Source organism: Oncorhynchus tshawytscha, linkage group LG11 (assembly GCF_018296145.1).
Source record: "Oncorhynchus tshawytscha isolate Ot180627B linkage group LG11, Otsh_v2.0, whole genome shotgun sequence".
Classification (NCBI taxonomy): Eukaryota; Metazoa; Chordata; class Actinopteri; order Salmoniformes; family Salmonidae; genus Oncorhynchus; species Oncorhynchus tshawytscha.
The window spans coordinates 29,738,714-29,756,884 of NC_056439.1; the positions used below are offsets into that span (position 1 = coordinate 29,738,714).

At 43.1% G+C, this 18,171-nt stretch overlaps 1 protein-coding gene across 5 annotated transcripts in view; it reads left to right on the forward strand.

Annotated features, from left to right (window-relative positions):
- The first annotated feature begins 1,940 nt into the window (after positions 1–1,940).
- Positions 1,941–18,171, forward strand: part of esr2b (estrogen receptor 2b) — a 31,253-nt gene continuing 15,022 nt past the window's right edge. For 2 of the 5 annotated variants that reach the window (XM_024437263.2, XM_024437266.2), the window contains exon 1: positions 1,953–2,266. The gene's annotated coding sequence lies outside the window, so the exon portion shown is untranslated. Of the gene's footprint in view, positions 2,267–16,879; positions 17,026–18,171 lie in introns of those variants that run through there. The other 3 variants (XM_024437267.2, XM_024437264.1, XM_024437265.2) reach the window with 3 other exon arrangements.

Genomic DNA, 18,171 nt, shown 5'->3' on the forward strand with positions numbered 1-18,171 from the left:
AACCATTTCTGTATGGACCTCACTTTGTGCATGGGGCGTTGTCATGCTGAAACAGGAGAGGGCCTAGCCCGAACCATTGAAAACAGCCCCAGACCATTATTCCTTCTCCACCAAACTTCACAGTTGGCACTATGCATTCAGGCAGGTAGCGTTCTCCTGGCATCTGCCAAACCCAGCATTGTCCGTCAGACTGCTAGATGGCGAAGCGTGATTTGCTGACATTGCTTCCAGAGGCAGTTTGGAACTCGTAGAGAGTGTTAGAGCAAAGGACAGACGATTTTTATGCGCTATACCCTTCAAGACTTGGCAGTCCCGTTCTGTGAGTTTGTATGCCCTACCACTTCGGGGCTGAGCCGTTGTTTCTCCTAGACAATTCCACTTCACAATAACAGCACTTACAGTTGACCGGGGCAGCTCTAGCAGGGCAGAAATTTTAGAAACTGACTTGTTGGAAAGGTGGCATCCTATGACGGTGCCACATTTAAAGTCACTGAGCTCTTCAGGAAGACCATTCTTCTGCCAATGTTTGTCTATGGAGATTGCATGGCGGTGTACTCGATTTTATACACCTGTCAGCAATGGGTGTGGTTTTTTTTGCATTTTTGTTGAAATGAAACAGTGGCCAAAGGGACAATCCTGTTTAAGAGATGATGATTAGGCTGAGCTCTGGCTCTTGTCCAATTAACAAGCTTAAGGCCAATTAATCTTGATTAAATGTCAATGCACTCTCGATTAGTTATTGCAAACAATAGTATTCTGGTGAGGACTATTAATATTAGGACAACAGATACGCTGCAGTGTATGAAACAGCGGCTCAGATTAGAGAGGGTGTGGTCTGTGACATCAGCAAACGTTTAATCCTAGTGCTTTCAGAACAGATGAACTTGGCAAAAAGAAGTAACAATTGAATGACCCATTGGAGCTGTTATATTTTATCCATAACAATATTCTCTTTTCTACATGCCTACGTTAGCAATGTAAATCATAGTCCACATTGTGACATACACTGAGTGTACAAAACATTAGGAACTTCCTAATATTGAGTTGCACCCTCCTTTTGCAGTCAGAACAGCCTCAATTTGTCAGGGCATGGTCCATGTTGACTCAAATGCTTCCCACAATTGTATCAAGTCAGCTGGATGTCCTTTGGGTGGTGGACCATTCTTGATATCCAAGGGAAACTACTACTGCAGTGGTTCCTATTTATTTTTCATATTTTTAAAGAAACTCATTCCGGCTTTAAACATACTCTTGTAAGTTGTAATAAGTTGTAATAGTAGAATGCACAAGGTGCAATTTCAAAATTGGGTAGTGCATCATCAATTCCTCTTGTCATGTTAGTCATTGCATACCTTGCTTAGAGAGCTATTTATAACTTATCAGAAATGTCCAGATCAACTAGCCCATATCAGCTAACGTTTTTTTTATTTTGTTTTTTTATCCCATAGATATTGTTGTCATTTTTAGTTACTCAAATATCACATGAATACACATTAGATATGGCAAAATGTATAGAATTGCAGGAAATAAGCTTTCAACCTGCAAAATTCTCTGCACCAACAAGAAGGGTGTGAACAGTTTGTGTCCTGAACAGTGCTCGGGCCCAGGGTGAAAAGGTTTGGGAACCCTTGTACTACCATAACTGGTTCAAAGGCACTTAAATATTTTGTCTTGCCCATTGTCTCAAGGCTTAAAAATCCTTCTTTAACCTGTCTCCTCCCCTTCATCAACACTGATTGAAGTGGATTTAACAAGTGACTTCAATAAGGGATCACAGTTTTCATATGGATTCACCTGGTCAGTCTATGTCATGGAAAGAACAGGTGTTTCTAATGTTTTGTACACTCCATGTACTGTAGCTACACCGCTCTGAGACCACCATCCACGTGGAATGCACAGCCCGAACGCACACCTACAGTACCTCCCCACAATTCCCAACAAAGGCTTCTTCTCTGTTACGCGTCCTCAATTCATTTGGATGTGTTGACAGATGGTGAAATTTGTTTGAGCTAGGCTATGAAAGTCAACGGTCCAATATTCTAGAACACTGCTGCGCGCACGCGTACATGTTTTGGACTATAATAAATTTAGGCTGCGTCGCCGTTTCTTTTTCTGTTTTCTCTAGTTGTGCGAGTCTGCTCTACAGTAACTCCACGGAAGCGCTGCAACCCTAGGCATCTGGCACTTGGCTCAATTCACCGACTGGGAAAGAGGTCCCCGTCCACTGATGACAGGCTTGGCAGCAGATCAAACTACAAAGTGACAGGTTGGTTTAATCAAACTATTGTTTGTATCCCATTGGCGTATTTGAAATTGAGAAACAAAGTGAAAGTAAAAAGCTGAACATGATTGTATATAAGTGACAGCTAGATTATGTTGAAAAAGTTACTCATATAATTGTCATAGGCCTATATGAAATGACTAGCTAGCCTTTTACACTTTAATAGCAGCACTGTGTTAAAGCGTTGTAAAATATTTTCTTTGATGTGTGATTTGGTAGAGTATCCAAGGCTATATTATTTCAAATCTATAACTCGTATTGTGCTCTGTGGATATCCTTAGGCTACTGTCAGTAAATCGATGAGACATTTCGTTTCGGCTACAGTTGTGATTTAGATGAACAGTAGTTTAAGATTTTATATACTATAGATTTGGTGACAAACCTATAACAGATCTGGACTCATCAAGTTTAATTACAAGCTATATTATGCTATATGCTTGGCACACATTATTATATTTTACTTGAAATATCGGTAGCCTATATACTGTAGGCTACTCAGTGACACAGTAGCCTAGGCATTATTGCATACCCTTTTATAATGTAATGAATTTATTATTACTGCTGTAGTTGACCATTACAAACATTCCAGTGCTATAATTTTGAAACACTTTAAATAGCAAATTGATCTAGACTTCCACGAAAAGAAACACATGAGCAATTTGAGAAACAACAAGAGGCATGTAAACTTAGCAAAGGCTTTAAAGAGGCATGTAAACTTAGCAAAGGCTTTAAAGAGGCATGTAAACTTAGCAAAGGCTTTAAAGAGGCATGTAAACTTAGCAAAGGCTTTAAAGAGGCATGTAAACTTAGCAAAGGCTTTAAAGAGGCATGTAAACTTAGCAAAGGCTTTAAAGACGCATGTAATCTAGGATAATCAGAGGTTGAGAAGTGATATTTGGACAGTTGGGTTTGTCCGTGGGAGATAACATAGGTTGATAATATACCAGTAACTTAAGGTGATAAGAGACTCATACCCTTATTATGGCTGCCTGCCTGCTCCCTCCTCATTTAGAAAAGAACCCTGCCCAGATTGTGTGAAATAGAGGATGAATGGCTAGACGGGTTGTTTGCTTTGGTTGATTACCAGCAGAAGATCGCATTTAAATGTACAGATAGATTTGGATTTGGTATGGTTGTAAAAAAAATATATAAATTTTTTTTTTTAAATATTACCCACCAAAAATATTTGGTATTTGGTATGGGATTTCAGATACAGAGGGGCAGAACAATTGTTCCCTCACTAACAAGCAATTATAAGCTAATATTAGGCAAGTGTTAGCCTATTTAACCCTGGCTTGCATGCATCACATCACACCTATGACCAAAATGACAGCAAGTGCCTTTTTGTTGCTAGTGTTATCTTATTTACACTGTTTTAAAACATATTTTTATGCACCCAAATTATATTTCCAATTCTCATCATCACATAAACAAAAATGGTCATATCAAAAATCAAACATGATTTACATTTGGCAATCTCCTCTGATAGCCTTGACACTGCTCACAGTGTAATAATAATCTTACTGTTACTGTGGGTTACTCTCCTTTCTACTTACAAATAACTTGACTGTGGGGGAGCTATGTGTGGGGGATGTCCTGTCATGTACAAAAATAATAACCCAACTGTGCATCCCCTTCCGTCCTCCTGCATTTCAACCACTTGAAACACATTCTGTTGGCAAGCACCTAAAAAAACACCAAGGTCACATTTCAAAAGACTGTCTTAGTTTGTACATTATCCAAAAACGAATACACCATGTTACTAAAACATGCCTCCATGCAGTAATCAAACGCAGCCCTCACTGCAGACACACACAGGCACACAGCTACACACTCAGTCACTGGCAGTCATGCACATAAGGGCTGCTGTAGGAGTGTGTTGCGCTGCGCAGCCAGCTTTAGGCGTCAGGTTTAAACTTAAACCTCACACACTACTACAACATGCCCATCAGGGATAGTACTGTACATGCCAATGTGTTTACAACAAACCTCTTTAGTCGTGGTATTACATTATAAGGTGGTCCATAACAGCTTGTCCTCCATTGCAGATGTTATCTCCTTTTCCATTCAGCTGTAAGCACAGTGGCTAGGAAAAACTCCCTAGAAGGCAGGAACCTAGGAAGAAACCTAGAGAGGAACCAGGTTCTGAGGAATAAATTATCACAGGGCAATTTGAGGGAGGACACCAATAAACCATGTAGAAACCATCATTCAGAAGGGTTTACCATGTACAAACCAGGTCTATGTGGTTGATGTTTGAGTGGTGAGGCATAGCTGGTGTTATTTGGAGCTGGGTGGTTAAGCGGTGAGTAGTTGAGCTAGCTGCTACAGCACAGAGGTACAGTACAGTGGGGAAGGCTCTGCTGCCAGCCAGGTGTAGGAGCTCCAGTGACAGGTGACAGGTAAATTACCTCCAAGCTCTAGGTGCCATAATCAGCCTGTCTGCTCCACTCAACTGCACTCTGCTCGGCTCCACTCTCACAAGAGTTTTTACTCTACCAAAAGCAGCCCCTCAACTCCTCCTCCCTTGTAATTTGCTTACAAGGCTCGTTTTCTCTCCCTCCTTCAAATTGAGACAAGTCTTTTCTTGAGCGCTTACTTGTCAGTATTGAGGGAGAGCGAATGGAGGCTAAATGGGGCTGCTGTAGCTCTTTGTGTGGAGGTATGTGTCCCTGGCTCTTTGCCTCCATCTGAGAGGGAACGATGTGGGAGCATGGCTGACTTAATCATTCTGCTTTAATCACTCTCTCAATCACTATCTCCTCCACATTGTCTGACCAACATAGTCTGGAAATGTTCTAGAATGCAATCTTCTTAATGGATTCTTAATTTTTTGTTTTTCCGAATTCACAATGCTTTTTCATTACGATTGACATTAGTCCAACTGGTACAGTATTCTAAAGGCACTAACACTGAGGAAATGAGTGAATCATTGCTGACCTTTGTTCTCAGTGAATAATGGCAAAGGGCTCCTGAACCGCACTTTGATCTTAATGCTATCGAAACTGGTGGTGGGGGGAGTGTGCAATGAAAATATTCATTTTCTGATGTTCAATCTCTCATTAGCAGCAAGAGAGAGTGCCCTGTACATGAAACTACCTGTACAGCTGAATATCCTGTGCACAAGAAAAATGTGTGCAAGTGAAATAAATGTGCAGTACTATCACCTGACAGTACCATTGTTTACAGGATAGGGGAGACCAGGGGTTGGTTGTCTCACAGGTTGGTTGTCATTGTGTTTATTACTCAAAATACAGGGGGGCTATGCAATAAATTTAAAGATAAAAATGTGTGTCCTCTATAGGAGAGGTCATCCATGTGGCCAATTCAGGTCAGGATCACAAAACATGGTGGTGAGAGGAATATTAGCATTTTTCATGGGTGAAAGTAAATATGAATGTTATTTCTTTAATAAATAGTTGTATTCTGGGGGTATCCATAAACAATTACTGTTATTGAAAAGAGGAAAGGAGAGCTTTATTTGGGGGGGGCTGTCACATTGATGTTGGAGTTGCCTGTCACAATCTGATAATGAATCCTCATTGTAACAATGTATCCAGAAAGCTAAATATATTTTCCAGATGTTGAAAAGATGTCTATGTTTCAGAAGTTTGGACAGCACAGCACAGTACAGTCCAGTAGTTGAATTTAGCAGAGTACAGATCTGCGCACAGGGCCAGCTTAATGAAAGGGCTTATACGGGCCCAGGAGCGAAAAGCCACAGGAGCCCACTCTCAATGTTCAAAATACACCAGAGAGCATAATTTAGCCACACAGGATCAATAGTTTCTAAAAAATAAAAGTGGATTAAGGTTTATCACATGCACATACAGGTAACTGCCAAACTAAAGGAAACACCAACATAAAGTGCCCTAATAGGACATTGGGCAACCATCCAGGAAAATGCACCCCACACCATAATATATACTTTTGTATCATCATTTACTCAAGTGTTTCCTTTATTTTGGCAGTTACCAGTATGCTTACAGTTGGCAGGGGTGCGTGTGTTGTGTTAATATATATATATATTTTTTAAAACATTTTAGATAGGCCAGTTGAGAACAAGTTCTCATTTACAACTGCGACCTGGCCAAGATAGAGCAAAGCAGTGCAACACAAACAACACAGAGTTACACATGGGATAAACAAACGTACAGTCAATGACACAATAGAAAAGTCTATATACAGTGTGTGCAAATGTAGTAAGATTAGGGAGGTAAGGCAATAAATAGGCCATAGTGGCGAAATAATTACAATTTAGCAATTAAACACTGGAGTGGTAGATGTGCAGAAGATGAATGTGCAAGTAGAGATACTGGGGTGCAAAGGAGCAAACAAATAAATAACAACATGGTGATGAGGTAGTTGGGTGGGCTATTTACAGATGGGCTATGTACAGGTGCAATGATCGGTAAGCTGCTCTGACAGCTGATGCTTAAAGTTAGTGAGGGAGATGTAAGTCTCCAGCTTCAGTGATTTTTGCCATTTGTTCCAGTTATTGGCAGCCGAGAACTGGAAGGAAAGGCGGCCAAAGTAGGAGTTGGCTTTGGGGGTGACCAGTGAAATATACCTGCTGGAATGCGTGCTACGGGTGGGTGCTGCTATGGTGACCAGTGAGCTGAGATAAGGCGGGGCTTTACCTAGCAAAGACTTATAGATGACCTGGGGACAGTGGGTTTGGCAACGAATATGAAGCGAGGGCCAGCCAATGAGAGCATACATGTTGCAGTGGTGGGTAGTATATGGGGCTTTGGTGACAAAACGGATGGCATTGTGATAGACTACATCCAATTTGCTGAGTAGAGTGTAGGAGGCTATTTTGTAAATGATCCTGCCGAAGTCAAGAATCGGTAGGATAGTCAGTTTTACGAGGGTATATTTGACAGCATGAGTGAAGGATGCTTTGTTGCGAAATAGGAAGCCGATTCTAGATTTAATTTTGGATTGGAGTTGCTTAATGTGAGTCTGGAAGGAGAGTTTACAGTCTAACCAGACACCTAGGTATTTGTAGTTGTCCACATATTCTAAGTCAGAACCTTTCAGAGTAGTGATGCTAGATGGGCGGGCGAGTGCGGGCAGTGATCGGTTGAAGAGCATGCATTTAGTTCTGCTTGCATTTAAGAGCAGTTGGAGGCCACGGAGGGAGTGTTGTATGGCATTATAGGATTGAGGTCAGGGCTTTGTGATGGCCACTACAATACCTTGACTTTGTTGTCCTTAAGCCATTTTGCCACAACTTTGGAAGTATGCTTGGGGTCATTGTCCATTTGGAAGACCCATTTGCGACCAAGCTTTAACTTCCTAACTGATGTCTTGAGATGTTGCTTCAATTTATCTACATAATTTTCCTCCCTCGTGATGCTATCTATTTTGTGAAGTGCACCAGTCCCTCCTGCAGCAAAGCACCCCCACAACATGATGCTGCCACCACCGTGCTTCATGGTTGAGATGGTGTTCTTCAGCTTGCAAGCCTCCCCCTTTTTCCTCCAAACATAACGATGGTTATTATGGCCAAACAGTTCTATTTTTGTTTCATCAGACCAGAGGACATTTCTCCAAAAAGTACGATCTGTGTCCCCATTGTCACGACATCCCCCGAAGTCGGCTCCTCTCCTTATTCGGTCGATGTCACCGGCTTTCTAGCCATCGCTGCTCCATTTTTCATGTATCCATTTGTTTTGTCTTGTTCCATGCACAACTGGTTTTCATTCCGCAATCAATTCATATGTATTTATTCCTCTGTTCCCCATCATGTCTTTGTGTAGGATTGTTGGTGTTACGTGTATTTTGATATTGTGGATGTTGTTACGTGCATTACTTTTTGTCTATGTTCCGTGTTTTGGGCACATTTTATGTTATTTTGTGCTGTCATTTTGACCGGAATAAAAAGTGTGCCTGTTCACTACGCTCTCCTGCACCTGACTTCGCCTCCGATACACACTCCTAACAGAATCCTACACCAACCATGGAGTCAGCAGGAGCAGGTACCCCGGTCAGAGGAGTCCAGGAACACGTCCAGGAACACACGGCTATGCTACATCATCTCGGTGGCATGATGGATCGCGTTGTCCAGACAATTGACCGCTGGGAGAAACAGGAAGTCTCTCCAGCGCCTCGACCATCTCAACCAGGGTTATCTCTACACGTCCCGTCCGGATCCAGCTCCAGTGGAATACGTCTCTCCCTTCCCAGGGAGTATGATGTGACGGCCGCACAGTGCCAGGGGTTCCTTTTACAACTGGACCTATACCTGGCCACTGTTCACCCAGCTCCCTCGGGAAGGGAGAGAGTATCCACCCTCATCTCATGCCTCTCGGGCAGAGCTCTGGAGTTGGTAAACGTCGTGTGGGGAGAGGAAGACGCTGTGTTGGACCACTTCAAGGAGTTTACCCGCCGTTTCCGGGCCGTCTTTGACCATCCGCCCGAAGGTAGAGCGGCGGGTGAACGACTCTTCCATTTGAGACAGGGCTGAGTGCACAGGATTTTGTGCTGGAGTTCCGGAACTTGGCCACCGGAGCAGGATGGAACAACAGGGCCCTTATCGACCACTATCGATGCAGCTTACGTGAGGACGTCCGACGGGAGTTGGCCTGCAGGGATGCCACCACCACGTTTGACCAACTGGTGGATATGTCCATCCGGTTGGATAACCTGCTGGTCATCCGTGGACGTCCTGAAGGGGCTCTGTCGGTTCCATTTCCCAGCACTTCCACTTCCCAGCACTTCCACTCCATGGAGTTGAGGGGCTGTGCATAGGGAGGCTGGAGGAGGGGCCTTCACGTGCACCATCTGTGGCCGCAGAGGGCACACTGCCCGGTCGGTGCTGGGTTGGTCCCTCTGGAAGCCGAGGCAGCAGGCAGGGCACTCTAACGTCACCCCAGGTGAGTATGTACCACTCTCATCCAGAGTCCTCTGTTGTCCACCTGTTTGTACCGGTTTGTTTCCCTGAGTTCTCCTCGCATTCCCAGCATAAGGCGCTTGTCGATTCAGATGCAGCTGGGAATTTTATTGACAGAGCATTAGCACTTAGTTTAGGGATCCCCATTATTCCTGTGGATAGACCTTTTCCGGTTCACGCTCTGGATAGTCGACCATTAGGGTCCGGGTGAATCAGGGAGGCCACCATCTCCCTGGCCATGGAGACGCAGGAGGTTCACGATGAGAGAATCAGTCTCTTTCTCATTGACTCTCCTACGTTTCCCATGGTACTAGGCCTTCCCTGGTTGGCTCGTCATAACCCCACCATTTCCTGGCAACAGAGGGCTCTCACGGGGTGGTCGCGAGAGTGCTCGGGGAGGTGTGTAGGGGTTTCCATTGGTGCTACCACGGTGGAAAGTCCAGACCAGGTCTCCACCATGTGCATTCCCTTAGAATATGCCGATTTGGCTCTCGCCTTCTGTAAGAAGAAGGCGACTCAATTACCACCCCATTGACTGGGGGATTGTGCGATAAATCACCTTGTAGACACTGTACTTCCCAGGAGTCACGTGTATCCCCTGTCGCAAGCGGAGATGGTGGCTATGGAGACATGTGTTTCCGAATCCCTGCGTCAGGGGTACATTCGGTCCTCCACTTCACCCGCCTCCTCAAGTTTCTTTTTTGTGAAGAAGAAGGATGGAGGTCTGCGCCCGTGCATTGATTATAGAGGTCTCAATCAAATCAAGGTGAGGTACAGTTATCCGCTACCTCTCATCGCCAAGGCGATTGAGTCAATGCACGGGGAGTGCTTCTTCACTAAACTGGATCTCAGGAGTACGTACAATCTGGTGCGTATCTGAGAGGGAGACGAGTGGAAGACGGTGTTTAGTACCACCTCAGGGCATTATGAGTACCTTGTCATGCCGTACGGGTTGATGAATGCTCCATCAGTCTTCCAATCCTTTGTAGATGAGATTTTCAGGGACCTACACGGGCAGGGTGTAGTGGTGTATATCGATGACATTCTGATATACTCCGCTACATGCGCTGAGCATGTGTCCTTGGTGCGCAAGGTACTTGGACGACTGTTGGATCATGACCTGTACGTCAAGGCTGAGAAATGCCTGTTCTTTCATCAGTCTGTCTCCTTCCTGAGGTATCGCATTTCCACCTCAGGGGTGGAGATGGAGAGTGACCGCATAGCAGCCGTGCGTAATTGACTTTTGTACCTGTTTCCTCCAGCATCTTCACAAGGTCCTTTGCTGTTGTTCTGGGATTGATTTGCACTTTTCGCACCAAAGTACGTTCATCTCTAGGAGACAGAATGCGTCTCCTTCCTGAGCGGTATGACGGCTGCGTGGTCCCATGGTGTTTCTACTTGCGTACTATTGTTTGTACAGATGAACGTGGTACCTTCAGGCTTTTGGAAATTGCTCCCAAGGATGAACCAGACTTGTGGAGATCTAGAATTTTTGGCTGATTTCTTTTGATTTTTCCATGATTTTCCCATGATGTCAAGCAAAGAGGCACTGAGTTTGAAGGTAGGCCTTGAAATACATCCACAGGTACACCTCCAATTGACTCAAATTATGTCAATTAGCCTATCAGAAGCTTCTAAAGCAATGACATCATTTTCTGGAATTTTCCAAGCTGTTTAAAGGCACACTCAACTTAGTGTATGTAAACTTCTGACCCACTGGAATTGTGATACAGTGAAATCTGTCTGTAAACAATTGTTGGAAAAATTACTTGTGTCATGCACAAAGTAGATGTCCTAACCGACTAGCCAAAACTATAGTTTGTTAACAAGATATTTGTGGAGTGGTTGAAAAACTATTTTTAATGACTCCAACCTAAGTGTATGTAAACTTCAGACTTCAACTGTATAATCCATAGAAGGGTTTTGGAACCTATTCCCTTAGCAATTTGGGCACACTAGAGATGGCTGCCAGTCCTGATTCGAATTGGAAATGCCATCTATGGATTATTTTTCTATGGTTGGTTGCTATCAGTTAGTCTTTTGCAAATTTCAAAATACAATCTTGAGAGAAACACAGTTTGGAAAGCAAATGCCTACTGCTGAAAAGAGAAGACTCATCTGTCTGTAGAACCAATAGATTTGATTGTTTCTCAACAACTCCCTATTTTGAGCAAACAGCATAGTCCCGGGGCCTATGATTTGTGACTTTGCAGTACAGTGCAGTTTAATTCAGTAGTGTACATTAGACACTAGTAGAGTTAAATTCAGCAGAGTACAGCACAGTACAGTGCAGGACAGTACAGTTTAATTCAGTGGTGTACAGTAGAGCAAAGTAGAGTACAGTACAGTACAGTTGAGTCTAATTCAGCAGAGTAGAGCAGGGGTTTTCCATCCTTTTAATGTTAAATTAATTCTCACAAAAGTATTGCACTAAGCCTTTACTAGTCTTATATTAGTGGAGTCACATAGCCATCTGTAGTGCAGGCAAACATTTCTCAGTCCCCCCCCAAACATCTTCCCGTGGCCATGCAAGGACCCCCAAATATTATGAACCCTGGGCGAAGACCCCTTAAAAAAAAGTATATTTTTGCGAGCTGCCAACCAAGTTCTTGAGAGCTGCATATGCAGCTTGCGAGCAGCGCAATGACTACCAGTGGTGATCATTTTATATAGTTAAAGCACATTTCCTGCTATTTTACCCATTTTGCCATGAGGCTGAGAGAAAAAAATAACAGTTTTAAAGCAAATTTCCTGGTATTCTACACATTTTGCTATGACTTATGTCCAGTTCATATGCTTTCTGAACAGGGCTGATTCTAGGATTTTGGGCCCCTAACTAGCTTTTGATTGTGGGCCTCCCCAACTGCCACTGGAAATAATAATAAGAATAATAATTGGAGGTCAGGGCTCCGTGGCACGTCCCCTGCGTGCCCCTCAGTAATAAGGCCCTGACTACCACTGGTGTAAAGAGTGAGACAGGAAAGTGCAAACGCTATTTGCATATTGATGGGATACTGAAATATAACTGGTTAAAACATGTTTTTTTTTATTGTTGTTCCACGGACTCCCTAGCCCCCCCCCTCTCAGTTTGAAAACCCGTACGGTATATTACAGTACAGTACAGATACATATGAACATTAAATTATATTTTTTCTTACAGGTAGCTTTAGTGTAGATTCAAGACATGAGGTAGGAAGGAGGGTCTCGGGTTCTGGGGGTGTAGCATATGGCCTATAGCGGCGTGAAAGCACATCCGGCTTAACATTCTTGGACCCCAGGCAGTAGGAGATGGTTAAGTTGAACCGAGTGAAAAGCAGGGCCCATCGAGCTTGCCTGGAGTTGAGACGCTTGGCGGTGTGGAGATATTCCAGGTTCTTGTGGTCCGTCCACACAATGAATGAATGTTCCACCCCCTCTAACCAGTGCCTCCAATCCTCCAACGCCATCTTCACAGCAAGTAGTTCCCGATTTCCCACATCATAATTCCTCTCTGTGGTGTTAAGACAATGGGAGAAGACCGAGCAGGGATGCAGGTCCAAGGCAGAATGCTGGGACAGGACACTCCCCCACTCCGATGTCCGAAGCATCGAACTCCACCACGAACTAACGGGATGGGTCCAGATGGATTAATATGGGAGCTGTGATGAATTTTAAAAACATATATATTGAACCTTTAGCAAGTCAGTTAAGAACAAATTCTTATTTACAATGACGGCCTACCAGGGAACGGTGGGTTAACTGCCTTGTTCAGGGGCAGAACGACAGATGTTTACCTTGTCAGCTTGAGGATTCGATCCAGCAACCTTTCGGTAACTGGCCCACTAACGCTCTAACCACTAGGCTACCTGAAGCGGTGCTTTAGGTCCAGGAACGCCCGGTCAGCAGCTGGGGACCATGTGAACTGAACCTTGAGAGAGGTGAGTGCTGAAATGGGGGAAGCCAGGGTGCTGTAACCCTGGATAAAATGGCGATAGAAATGGGCAAATCCCAGTAATCGTTGCTGCTGCATTCTGGACGTGGGTTGGGGCCAATCCACCACTGCTCTCAACTTTCCGGGATCCATCTTCACATTACAAGCAGCGATGATGTATCCTAGGAAGGAGATGGTGGAATGATTGAATTTGCATTTTTCTGCTTTAACAAAAAGATGGTTCTCCAGGAGACGCTAGAGGACTTGTCGGACATGGAGAAAGTGTTCCTAAGCTGAGCGGGAAAAGATGAGGATGTCGTCAAGGTAGAAGAACACGAACCGGTTCAACGTGTCACGGAGAACATCGTTATTCAGGGCCTGGAAAACAGCAGGAGCGTTGGTCAGACTGAATGGCATCACCAGGTATTCGTAGTGTCCACTAGCATTGTTGAAGGCTGTCTTCCACTTGTCACCTTCCCGTAGCCACACCAGATGGTAGGCGTTCCTCAAGTCCAATGTAGAGAAAATTATTGACCCCTGGAGCAGTCGAAAGCCAAGGCGATTAGTGGGAGCGGGTAGCGGTTCTTAACCGTGATGTCATTAAGGCCCCGGTAGTTGATTCCACAAAGAAGAATCCTGCTGAAAACTTCCCGGAGGTCCTGGTACTCCGTGGAGAGGTCCGAGGCTTCTTCCGAGCCCACAGGAAGAATTCCCGGGGCAGGCTGCCCCGACTTCAGGCAATGAGCATAGCAGAATGGGATCCAGCCCATGATAACACCAGCAGTCCAGTCGATAAGGGGATTGTGTTGCTGGAGCCATGAAAACCCTAACACCACAGGTACCTGAGGAGACTTATTGAACATGAACTGCATAGACTCACTGTGGTTTCCTGACACTCACAGGTTGATATGAGTAGTATTGTGGGTGACTCTGCCTATAGAGCACCCATCCAGCGCTCTAATGTCCATGGGAGTGGAGAGGGGCTGAGTGGGGATGCCCAGCTCTGACACCAGGATGGTGTCCATGAAACTCTCATCGGCCCCAGAGTCAATAAGTACCCGGAGAGATTTTGACTGGTCGCCCCAGAGCAGGATGGCATGGAGAGGGGTACAAGTAAGGGGAGAAGGAAAATTCTCTGTATGGCCCACCAGAGTATTCATACCAACTGATGAGCATGATATTTTAATGGACAGGTAAACACTTAATGACCGGTAGTCCCGCATTACAGACAACTCTTAGTGTTAAGTCTGCGTAAATGTTCGGCTGGAGACAATCTAGCTCTGCCGAGTTTCATCGGCTCTCATGGGAAATCGGGTAACCTCGGATTCTCTTGGGAACGTAGATGCCGGGGACTTCCTGGATCCTTGGGCGAGCGAGTGGGACCTGAATCAGACCTCCTCTACCTCCTACGTTCCCATAGTCGCCCATCGATCCAGATGGTCAAGGCGATGAGCGAATCAAGATCCGTAGGCATCTCCCGGGCTGCGAGCTGTAGTTGTACTCTATGCCTTCTGGGAAGTGTTATGAAAATGTGACAGAGAGAATATGCCTGTGAATCATCCAGAGCTTCAACCAAATACAACGCTCAATTGACCTTGATGAATCGTGCTTTGTCCAAATCATTGCTTGTGGTTTGGGTGATTGGTAGCTGCTAGATAACTCTCTTCCCCCTTCCCAGGCATCCTTTGAATGGGGATGGGGCTGTCAAGAATCAATTATCTTAGTCGGTATTCAGAGTAAATTATCCCTTTAAAGATGGTATAGTGCAGGGGTATTCAACTTTCCCTATGAGGTCCAGAGCCTGCTAGTTTTCTGTTCTACCTGATAATTAGTTGCACACACATGGTGTCCCACGTCTAAATCAGTCCCTGATTAGAGGGAAACAATGAAAAATGCAGTGGAATTGACTTTGAGGTCCAGAGTTAAGTTTGAAGGGTGTAGTGTGTTTGAAACAAGAACACTTACCTCCAGATGGTCAGAGGTTTGAAGTTGTTTTTACTAAGCATCCAACTTGCTGTTTGCAATGTTTTGGGGGGGAATTTTTCCTCTCTCTCACAAAAGTAGTGCACTGGGCCTGGTTGCATAAAACATGTTAAGTGTTTCCCTTAACCTCTTGAAGCTAGGGGGCACTATTTTTATGTTTGGAAAAATAACGTTTCCAACGTAAACGGCCTATTTCTCAGGACCAGATGCTAGAATATGCATATAATTGACAGATTAGGATAGAAAACACTCTAAAGTTTCCAAAACTGTCAAAATATTGTCTGTGAGTATAACAGGCGAAACCTGAGGAAAATCAAACCAGGCTTCTATTTTGAAAGCTCCATGTTCCATAACCTGTCTTCGCTCCATTTAAAGGGATATCAACCAGATTCCTTTTCCTATCGCTTCCTCAAGGTGTCAACAGTCTTTAGACATTGTTTCAGGCTTTTATTTTGAAAAATTAGCGAGAAAGATAACATTGCATCAGGTGTTCGCATGAGTTTTGCTCGCGCAACAGAGTTTGTGCAGCCATTGACTCTCCCTCTCCTACTGATAAAGACAGTTGCGGTTTATATATTATCGATTATATATTTTAAAAACAACCTGAGGATTGATTATAAAAAACATTTGACATGTTTCTGTGTACAATACGGATATTATTTGGAATTTTCGTCTGCATTGTCGTGACTGCTCTTTCCTGTGGATTTCTGAACATAACGCTCCAAACAAACGGAGGTATTTTGGATATAAAAATAATCTTTATGGAACAAAAGGAACATTTATTGTGTAACTGGGAGTCTCGTGAGTGAAAACATCTGATGTTCATCAAAGGTAAACAATTAATTTGATTGCTTTTCTGATTTTCGTGACCAAGCTACTTGATGCTAAGTATACATAATGTTTTGTCGAGCGATCGATAAACGTACACAAACGCTTGGATTGCTTTCGCTGTAAAGCATATTTTCTAAATCTGAGACGACAGGTGAATTAACAAAAGGCTAACCTGTGTTTTGCAATATTGCACTTGTGATTTCATGAATATAAATATTTGTAGTAATATTATTTGAATGTGGTGCTATGCAATTCAGCGGTTGTTGATGACAATTATCCCGCTACATGGATGGGTAGCGTCAAGAAGTTCCCTTAAGTGTTTTACCTAAAGGAATCATTTTATCTATACTGAATGAAGCACTTAAGGGATCTCATCGGCACTATTAACCTTTTCACTTAATTTAAGGAGGAAATTCGACGTAAAATGTTTGGTGCAACTGACTTAAAGTTAAGGAAACTTTAAAGGAAAAGAACAGGGGGGAATTAACATACAATGTTTTATACAACTGGGCCCTGAGCCTTTACTAGTCCTGTAATAGTGAACTAATATAGTCGTTTTTGCTTTTCGTTTTTTTCTGCAGACTGTTCAGCTAGAAATGTATTGAACAAATATGACTGTCAGATAGATTGGAATAGTATAGAAGATTGTGTTCTCTATTAATTCTATTTCTATCTTCAACATGCATTTCTAGATACAGCCCTGCCATTAGTTGAAGGCAGCCAATCCAAAAGTTTCTGAAAAGTAGTCACTTCCTGAGATCTGTATTCAAATAGTTTTAAAAAGGTGTTATATTTGGGATATGTATTCAAATAGTTTTAGTCACCCCCAATAGTTTTTTCCTTTCCACAAAGTATAGTTAAATCTATAGTTATCCCAGGCCTGGCATGGTGTTCTCTCTTGGTAAGAACATTCCATCTTCCAAGTATATAGTCTTATTAACAGAGCTGGCACCATGACCTTTGACATGTGATGCAGTGCTGGGTTTACCATGGACCTCTGCCAGGCTGCAGGTTCAACAACTAGACTGTCTGTCCAAAGACCACACCACTGGATTGCCAGCATTTGACAAAACATCGGGCCGTTCAGACTGTCAATAGTATCCATATCCTCAGCATGTAAACGTAAGTGACTCAGTCCATTCTTATATGTTCTGTATGTTAATTAAAAAATATGTATTTGAGATTTTGGGGAAGAAATTTGTTGGAATATTTTTGTCTTACCTTCTAATTTAATATTGATTTAATATTCAAACTGTATGATATATTATTTAAGATGAGTAGAAATAAACAACATTTTCCCTACATCTGAATGTTGAGTTCCACAGGCTTGGTCTCATGTTGAGGTTTGTGATGATGTGAAATACAAAAGCGTAGTATGGGCTATAGTTAATTAAATGTAAAATCCCCATATATCCCCAACTTATTCAAATTATTTTATTCAATTTAGTCTGTAACAAGAACGGTAGCCCATATCTGCAAAAGCAGGGTGTCTGCAGAAAGCTGAGTATCTTGGCTATTGATTAGCGCCTTCAAATATTTTATGTGACTTACTACCAAAAATGGGCGAATGTATAAAGGGAGGCCGAGCCAATGACATAATTTCAAGACGGCTGCTACCTATATTCCGGTTAACGTTGTGAAGCATAAACGAAATAAACACAGAATATGTTGATTCACACAGAAAGCCGGGACTCCACAGATCATGAGGATATCTTATTTGTCTGACTGAGTCAAAATGTTTATTTTAGACAACGTTTTCACCAAATAGCAAACATCTTACAAGGTAAGCTTCGATTTGGTCTGTGTTTGAGCTATAGCTACATGGGAGGTATCAAATTCATCCTTTGGTTGGTAGGAACACATCTAGCCTATTGTCAATTATGATGTATGACTTAATAGCAACATTTATCTTTGCGCATGAAAAATATGATGTCTGCTTACATGACACGGGATTGGCTACTATGGCACCTTGACAGTCTCTTTTTTTGCTGATTTTGTTCAGTTTCCAACTCTAGTCATCAATAATTCACTTATAGCTTGTCAATGACAACAAAAATGTTATTTTGTGTGCGTTTGATCTTGTGTATTCTGAACTATGTAACTCCTATCTATCTTCTGATAATTTCCTCACAATCTCCCAGATGTCTTCTTTTCAAATATACTAAGTTTTTGCCTTTACATTTAAGAGGTTTAAGAGTTATCCCACCCAGGCTTGACTGGATGGTTTTAGATCAAGCTATAAGTATGGAACTGACCTAAATAGGAATT